Genomic DNA, 9,691 nt, shown 5'->3' on the forward strand with positions numbered 1-9,691 from the left:
TCAGCTGCTGTGTAGATTTCATATCTTGAATTTTCTTTTTGACAAAGAGAGTTGAAGAGTTACTTTATTATATTTGTGAGCTGATAGAAAAGCATGTAGAAGGATACCACAGTGACTGGAAGCTGTTACTACACTTCTTATTTCTAGCTTAATGTTTGCAGAAACACATTTTAGTGACTGGTTAGTTGTAAACCAGGTTCTCGTGTTTAGGAGTGAACCCCAGACCTGCAAGAGTGATGACCTGAACCCAAACTATGATCTTTCCTTCATCATAACCAGGTGTTTTCTGTCTCTAAACCTTCCCAGATCTGAAACAAAGTGCTGTAACATCAGAAAACACCATTAGCTTAACAAATCTAGGGTATCCTTCTACACACGACCATTTCTAACTGAGACTCCTGAAACTACGATCAAACTGTCAAACTGATTAGAAAGGGATCAATATTCTGTTACTGCATCACCTGTTTCTGCCTCGGATGTTTTCAGAGACAAAGCAATGGTGCGTTCTATTTTCCTTGGTCCTTTTTGTACTTGATAATAACACATCACTCTGTGTTTTATTTATACAAACGCCATGGAAACATGTCCATAGACAGAATGTGGACACTTCTGTGTGTACAACTCATTTACTGAGACACAAAAGACAAAAGACAGAAACGCTAATGAACAACTTTCCCTGCTGTTGATGCTCGGAGCTGCCGTCTTGGATTCTGACCTTCCGAGTCAGAAATCCCACTTCAGGGGGCGTTAAGGTTAAAATTTCCATCTGGAAACTTGAACGCACCATGATATTTCAAGACATAATATTTTGAGTCTTAACTTTACAGGTAAAAAATCACAATAGTGGAGATTTTAGGAGAAAAAAGTCAAGAATATAAATGAATAAAATATGAAAAGAATAATGGAATAATTGTAGAAGTTTTGTAATATTAAATAAAGCTGTATTTCCAGGATTAAGTCATAAATGTATGATAAAAAAGTTTCTTATATTTCATGAATAAAGTTGTACTATTTTGAGGCAGTCATAACTATGAGGAAAAGCTGTAATATCTGAAGAAAAAGTTATGCATACAGATATATATATATTTTAATAATGACCCCAAAGGCCACGGCACAAAACTGCAAATATTTCATGTTTAATATTAGATTTAGCGAACAAATTATTACGTTTCTAAAAATAAATCGCACTGTAGCAGAAAAAGATGTAATGAACAAAGTGAACAAGACCTGGGGCTCGTTTTACTTAATAAAAGGAAGAACAAAATGACAAACCTGAGTCAGTAAAGAAAAAGAGAGGAGCTTCACTGCTCGGTTCAGAAGATGAAACTCTGACACAGCAGCTTCATGGTGGATTTCAGCACAGCTGTAACAGCTGGCACCGAGTCTGAAGAGGCAGAGGAGTGATTTCAGAGAGCAGCAGCTACCTGCAGGTTTCAGATGTTTCAGGTCAGATTGATTGATCAGATGTGTTCACGTCTGAAGCAAAACTTAAGAAAAACCAACCTCAGTCCGAGAAAATGAAAGCCACTGTTGTTACAGGTTCAAAAAACATTAATGGTGGGGTGCGTTGTTCTGGAGAGAGATTGTTCATATTTGAACTCAGCCCTTTCACTCCACCTCTCATTGTCCAGTTCTTGTTTCCCTTTAACAGAACCGGGGCTGTGGAGATATTTGCTGCATTTGATTTTTAAAAAGTGCCCTGGATTAGAATGGCACACCTCACCTGTAAGAGTAGAATCAGAAGGATTTGTCCGAGCTGTAATCGCAGATTGAAGAAGATGTTTTTTGTTGAGTCTGTCTTAAACAGGAAAATGATAAGAAATCCAGGCAGAAGGCTGCAGGGTCTCTGCAAGTACAGCCACCACCACACACCTCTGCTTTTTTAGGAAAATTTTTGCATATTATGCCTTTAATGTGCAGATGAATTGCACAAAAAACTTATTTAATCTGATAAATCTATTATTTCCACTCTGTCTGCTTCTCCTGTCACCTCATGTGGGATCCATGTCTCAAAATATGTAATGTCTCAACATTGTTATAAAATTGCACACACACACACACACACACACACACACACACACACACACACACACACACAAACACACACACACACACACACACACAGTCTATAGTGACAGGAATGTCATGCTCTGGTGGAGCAGACAGGTTGAATCTGAAACAGGTTTCTGCACCTTTAATGAGAATAGAAAGATGACAGCACACACACACACACACACACACACACACACACACACACACACACACACACACACGTCTGTTTTTGTCCTCGTTAGCATCGATTTGTTTCACACTTTGAACCGACGTGTTAAACAATTGTTAACATCTCATGTCGGCTTCAGGTGTCGTCTGACCTCCAGCCAGCAGCGTTTCTCTGCTCTGAGCTGTTTGAGTTAGTGTGTGTTAATAATTATATAACACAACCTTTTCATGTGCACTTTTAGCTCTGACACACAGCTCTGAGGCAGCACGTTCTCTTCTTCTCTGCTTTGCACCGAACACATCATTTACACTTTTCATTGTACATGTTTATTCCAGGCGTTCAGCTGATGCTCTGCAGCAGTTAACACACACATCTGTCAAATATCTGACAGCTGGAGACCAGAAAAGTCGAGTAAAGTTGTTTTGCTGTTCTCTCTTCTCTCTTTGCATTTTCTGTCGAAATGAAGAAACGTGTTTTGTATTATAAAAGCTTCTCACGGATGATTATGTATTTGACACTAAGCTGGCAGACAGTCTGCTGCGTTTGCTGAATATTTTATGGTTTCTCTTTTATGTTTTTTTCAGAAGATAAAGAATAGAAATCCACACATATAAAACGTCTTTTCTGGGTTTTGGTGTACAGTATGTATATTTTTTCTTATAGGTAAGAATATTTCTTGTTTGTTTCCTGCTTGTTAATGATGACTCTGCTTAATTTATTGTAATTACTATGATGCAATACAGCTGCTTTCTGTACACAAGAAGATGACTATTATTTATTTAGAAGCCAGGGAAAACTGGGCAACATATCAAAGTTTTACTTTGTTAATGATATACTGTAGTTTCTTTGTGAATATATTCATATGATGGTGCACGTGCATGTTGCTGTGTATGTGTATGTATGTATGCTGTTAATGATATTATGGATTATAGACGGTGAAATCTATAAATTCCAGCAGTTTTGTGTTGACAGATGCTGTTCTTAAACTGTTGGACTGTTTTCTTTCCAGGACGCCCCTTTAATACCCGATCATGATCCTGTCACCTGTTACCAACTCACCTGTTTACCTGTGGAACGTTCCACACAGGTGTTTCTGGAGCGTTACACAACTTTCGCAGTCTTTTGTTGCTCCTGTCACGAGTTTTACAAAACATGTTGCAGGCATCAAATTCAGAATAATTTGTACTGAATTCAGTTGAATACAGGTTGAAAATGATTTGAAAATAATTGCATTCTGTTTTTATTTACGTTTTCCACAAACTCCAAACTTTTTTGGAACTGGGGTTTCATTTAGAAAAAGGAATGCAGTCTGTGAGTTTATGTCTGTGAGTTGTCTGTAGTGATGACATTCACAGTATAAAAACAGTTTTTAGGAGACAAGGCTGCTCCTGGTTGAGGTAGTATGACACTGACTATGCTTACACCCACAAAGTGTTTTGGATTTTGCCTTTTTTCTGAAAAAGATACTATTCCTATTAAGCTCTAACATTTCTGTTTACATGCAGCCGTGCATCACAGACGCTTCTTTGCATTACAAATGTTATTATAGAGTTTTCTGCTGTTGGTGAACTTGTTTATCCATGTGATCACAGCCTCCCTCTTTCATTTGTTCAACCACCTTTTTGAAAAGGCCAGAGCTGCGATATTTTTGCATTTCTGAAACCCTGTCAATATCTGCATCTTTAATAAAGTTTAAAAGTGTGTTTCTCCTTTTGACCAGAACCAAAACAGCTGGTTTGTCTACAACAGACAGAGATGACTGTAACAGGTGAGATGATGAATGAGCTGCATACATGTCCGAAGATTGATCCTAATATCTAAAATAATATCACCATATTCCACCTGATCTGTGGAGGTGACAGATCAGAACAGAGTCATGAGAACTTGCCACATATGAGCCTCCACTTTTTACAGATTCTGTATTTATTCTTGAACATGCTGAGGTCCACCAATCATACTTCTCGTGCTTTGAGCTTTAGAGGCAAGTCTTGTGTCCTACTTAACGCTGTCTCACTTCAGACGGGCTTGTTATCCCCTCAAGCCTGTTGTGGTTCCCCAGAGAACCTTATTTTTCCACTGAGTTGCAGCACAACTCAGCGCTCCATCTCCTCATGTTCTCTTTTTATTTTACAGATACAGACAGAGGCCAGAAAAGGCACCTTTTTAAAGCATCAACACTGCAGGGTCAAAATCATTTTCTATGTCGTACCTGACGTGTGAAAACTGCGAATCTTTACATCGAGGGTGAAGAAAAAAAACACAAAGTCTCAGGCGAATAAGAACGTGTTAATTGAAGGCTTGAAGGTTAAATATAGGTGTTAAAAAAGCAACGTGATGATGAACGCGCTCGTTAATTAAAATAAAGAACAGTTTGCTCAGACAGGCTCAAATCAGAAGTGTTTGATTCAAGATGATCTGACAAACACACAAACATGTGGTAATACTGTACTTGGGAGGACCCTGGTTCACGCTTTAACTTAACTTAAACTTAATTTGAACCTAAACCCAAAACCAAATCCTCAAACGGGCCTTTTAAGAAGTGAAAATGTGTTGCAAATTATTTCTAACAATCTACAGTCAGCGAGGCAAAATAACAAGTAACTGAGTACATTTACTCAAGCATTGTTCTATTAGACCAGAGGTGGGAACAAATGATATAAGGTCCTAATAACAGACAAATGTCTAATAATAAATGGTCATAAGTGTTCTATATAGGTCACCCCTTTCTGAATTACCATGTCATGAACTGTGGACTAATATTTTGTTGTCAGTGTCCAAAACTTGATTTTTTTTTTACAGTGAACCATGCAGGCTGCAGCAATAACAGCAAACGTAGAAGAAGAACATAAACAACATGCATGTTCAGCACTGAGTGAATAAAGTTACAGTTTAATATAAAAGATACAGCTCATTATCATTACCAATGACTACAGCACTGTGCCCTTTCAAAATAAAGGCCTGATAATGGTTTAAAGGGACAATTCACCCAAAAAAATGAAAATTCACTCATTATCTACTCACCTTCATTTTTTAGTCCACAAAATCCTGCTGGAGTTTCACAGGAAAACAGAATGCAAAACAGAAAACTGTTGCAGAATCTCCCAAACAATGGAAGTGAATGGTGACCAGTTTTCAAATGTAAAAAAACCCCCAACAGAATAAAAACATAAAATGCCTCCACACAGCTCGCTTGGTGTAAACCAAGTCTCCTACAGTACAGTGGTTAGTCTTATGTGAAGACGTATAACTGTCCCTCGTCACTTTATCTTACTGAAGTGTTTCATCCAGGGACTCCTGCTGCTTTTATCACCACATCCACTGCATCATAGTGTCATGGTTTTGGTTTTTGTTGATTTCCTGTTTTATTTTGGTAGTCTTGGTTCTCCCTCGTGTGTCTAGTCTTTACTTCCTGTCTTTGTTCTTTTTCCCACTCTTTTTGATTGTCATGTGTTTCACCTGTTTGCCCGCCGGTGTCTCATTAGTTCTCTCTATTTAGTCCCTGTGTTCCTCCCTGTCTCTCAGCTCTTGGTGTTTCACATGTCAGTCTGCCTGCATCCTGTGTCTCCCTCCCGTGTTTCATCCGTGTTATTTTTCCCCTGGCCTGTTTTTTGAGTTTGCCTTTTTGGATTCTGTTTCGTTGGACCTTGGATTTTTTACCTCCCTTTATCTGTGTAAGCCTTTGTTTCGTTGTTTTACTTTATTAAACCTTTTTGAGCTGGTTCTCCTGTTGTCTGCATTTGGGTCCTTCACCTTGTAGAATTGAAACACATAGAACTACATCCTGGTATGAAAACACACTGGCATTGTAGCTTCAGCAGCTAACATTAGGGGCATGACTTTGGCACTGTGCAGAATTAGTTATCTCATGCAGTTAGCAATACCTAATAAAGAAAGCCACATGTAAAGCCAGTCCATCCAGTAGGAATAGAAAGACAGATCATCTGACAAAAAGTTGACCCTTGACGAAGAAGAGAATCGCTGGAGTGGAGCAGCTTAAGAAGAAGATGATGTTCTGTGGCATGAAAATGTTGGTGCTCAGCTGCAGATCTGCAGGATCGAGAACACTGTGACCCGGACACAGAGCGGCGCTGATCACATACCAGCCTCTGGGACTCGTGCTGCAGTCGGGGCAGAGGGCGCTTCAGTCCCCGGGACTCTTGGACAGTGTTTCAGGTCGCGGGGGGGCAGAGGACACACGGCTAATGTTAGCCACCCTGGTGACAGTGATGTCACACACATAGTGATAAAAAGAAGAAGAAGAAAAATGTGACCATGATATTCTGCTTAAAAACATCTCTCACAAAATCTGAAAAGTGGATTTTGTGATGCAACCAACATGCAAGTGCTTATAAAAAATTATTGAATGAAGCTGCAACAAAATGCTTCTTGTGTCTGAAACTAGAAGATCTGTTCTTTCTTTTGATATATTCCATGTTAACATATTCATAGAACTGAATATTCTGTGGGTGCAGAGAAATCAGTGAATGTTGTCAATAATGCTGGAGCTGGCTGGCAACTTCTTTTTAAAACTCCGGGGGGAAAAGTTAAAGTACTTTGACTTTATGGCAGAAAAAAAACTTGTATTGGCAAACTGAGGAAATAACATGTAAATTTAATCAAGTGAATTCTTGAATCTAATCAAGTCAAATTGAATTTCTCCTGAGGGAGATTAATAAAGTACCTTCTTCTTCTTCTTCTTCTTCTTCTTCTTCTTCTTCTTCTTCTTCTTCTTCTAATAAAATCTAAACTGTCAGGTTATTCTGTCTCACAGTCCACAAAGTCGTCGTGGTTCATTTTAAATCCAGTAAAATAATCTTGGATGTAGATATTCAGGTTGTAACATGAAGTGTATCACAGACACTTTAACAGACTCTATTAACTGTTCAAAGCGTTTTTTTTTTTTCAGGCCTTGTGATGATCACAGTCTCTGCTTGTCATAACAGTTTACCTCTGAGCTGGTTTAATTCCCTCCGCTGTTTCCTCTTCCTCCTCCTCCTCTTCCTCTGACGGAGCCGCTCTGATGAAACTCTGCCGTAACAAAAGACAGATCCTTCAACTGAACTGACCTCAAACCACATTTAGGAGCTTCACACATCACACACACGGTCTGCTGTGGATTTAACTCGACAGTATTTTCATTGTCTGTTATTATCTTATTAATTACATCAGACTGGTGGATTTTTTTTTAGTACTTGGAGTGAACAGTTTGGATGTTTCAGTCCTCCTCTGAGTCCAAAAAAGGCTTCCAGGTGTTTTGGATTTTTCTTATTGTTCTCTCGATCATGAGGGAAAAAGTTTAATTTTTTGCAGACTTTCATTAATCCGTGGATTGTGTGGTGAGGGAGAGGTGTGCTTCCATTTTAACAGAATCAAGTTTCTTACCAATAAAGTTGTTAAAGCCAGGGCTCGCTGTGCGCCAACAGGGAGGCCAGTATCAACTGGAGCGCCGAAGGCGGCCGATAGAGCATTATGAGTAATGACGAGTTTCAAAAATGTTTGACTAAAGATTTGTCAGTTTGTGATGAGGACATCTATCAGATATGTTTTTGATTGAAAAGTGAATTTTGGTGAGTAATGCTGCACTGAAACTGAACTTCTACTAGATTTAATAAGATGGACAAACAGACGACAACTTCACCTTTTATTCACTCTCTAGTTCATTATTACATATCTATGGTGGTGAATTGCGAGTGAGGAGCTTGTTTGGTTTGGTTTTGAGTTGAAGCAGCATCATGTCTCATATGAAAGATTAATCTGACTTCCAAAAACTGAAAGAAAGACAGAAGAAAGAGAAGAAAAGGCAACAGGATGTCAACCGATTCTTCAAAAAGAAAAGTGGCTTAAATCAGTGAGTGTTGGAAAGTGATCAGTTTTGTCCACAGTGAAACAAACTGCTGTTGCTACCCAAAAACATTAGTTACTTCATAATTTCACAGAAAGTGTTTACATTTCACTCCTCTTTTAGCCAGTGTTTAATCACTGCATCCCTGCTGCCCCTGGTGCCACGTCCCACAGATGCAGGTTCATCTTCAGGCTCAGCAGCCTCAGAAACTTCTCTGAGCCCAGCTGAAGGAGGTGAGCAGCATTGTGTTGAATCAGCTGTCAGCTGGCGTTAATACAGGGAGTCTGTGATAATTTATTTTGCTATTATTATATTAAATCCTTTTCAGTGACAAGAATCCAAACAATTTAATTATTTTCTCACATAATGATTGTTTTGTGCCACTGTGTGTTTGGTGGTGTGCTATTAGCTGCTGCACCTCCCCTCCCATACTGCTGCTGCAGTGGCTGATTGGCAGCAGGTGTGCTCAGGTGTCCTCAGGTGTGCTCAGGTGTTCACTTGGTCAGTAATCATGGCAGTTGAAAAGCAAGCACAGTGCAGCAGCACAGGGCCTGGATTTATCTTCATGTTTGCTTGTAAACCTGTGTGCAGCAGCATCATGGAGGAGCGACTCTCCTGCTGCTCGTCCAGTGGGACGGACTCAAGACAGAAAACAAAACCTAACTCAGATGAGACTAACTTATCTTAATTTATTAATAAAAAAGTACCCTTTTTGCACATTTGTATCAGTTTCCCCTTCTTCCTTTTCCCGTGTGTAACTTTTTATTTATTGTAACACCCATCATCCTCCACTATAAGAGAGTTACAGGCCAGCAAAGGTCGAGTGTAAAGCTTTGAACGGGTCGACTGGGTTCTGGAGGTTTGGTTACATCAATAGCAGTGAGTTGGTGTGGATTGTAGTGGTGGGGCCGAGTGTGGCGGCGCCCCTGAATCGTGTGAATGTTGCCTTGGTCCATCTAGCCCTGTGCTCCCTGTGTGCCTGCGCTCACACACGGCTGTGAAGACGGGCAATAAGAAAGAGTAAATTGCAAAAAATACCAAACCTTCTGCAGTAAAATGTCTCCCATCGTCTTCTGGTCTTGGCTCTGTTGTCCCTGTATGATGACAGGTCTTCTTCCCGCTGGCGTGTCCCGTCTCCGTCCTCTCTGCTGGGACTCTGGTCTGTCTGCTCTGCTTTTAAAACAAGCTTCCTGAATACATTTAGCACGAACGAGGCCACACAGAGATGTTTGGTCCAAGTCTCAGAGGGATTTTCTGAAAAACAGGGTAAATTTTCTTTGCTGACTTTGGTCTTTTAGTCAGAAGCAGAGGCCTGCAGAATCAGGTCCACCTGAGGAGGATGTCAAGTGCAGAGTTTAGATGCAGGATCCTGAGTGTGGCTTTATATGGCAGCCTGTACATATGATGCCCTGTAGATTCACAGATTTATTAGAAATGACTGTATAATATTACAGAATGTTTAACATTGCATTAAAAGTGTCATCATCTTCTGCCCTGAAACTCATAACTGATGTGAACAGTGAGGAGGAAAGTCTTTGATCCACTTCAACAAAAGACTTTATCTCTCCTCTGATGTTTCTGCTTCAGAGTATGTCTTCAGATTATACTTCTTTTTGCTTTTGCCTTTT

The sequence above is a fragment of the Lutjanus erythropterus genome, chromosome 9 (assembly GCF_056507025.1).
Source record: "Lutjanus erythropterus isolate fLutEry1 chromosome 9, fLutEry1.hap2, whole genome shotgun sequence".
NCBI lineage: Eukaryota > Metazoa > Chordata > Actinopteri > Lutjaniformes > Lutjanidae > Lutjanus > Lutjanus erythropterus.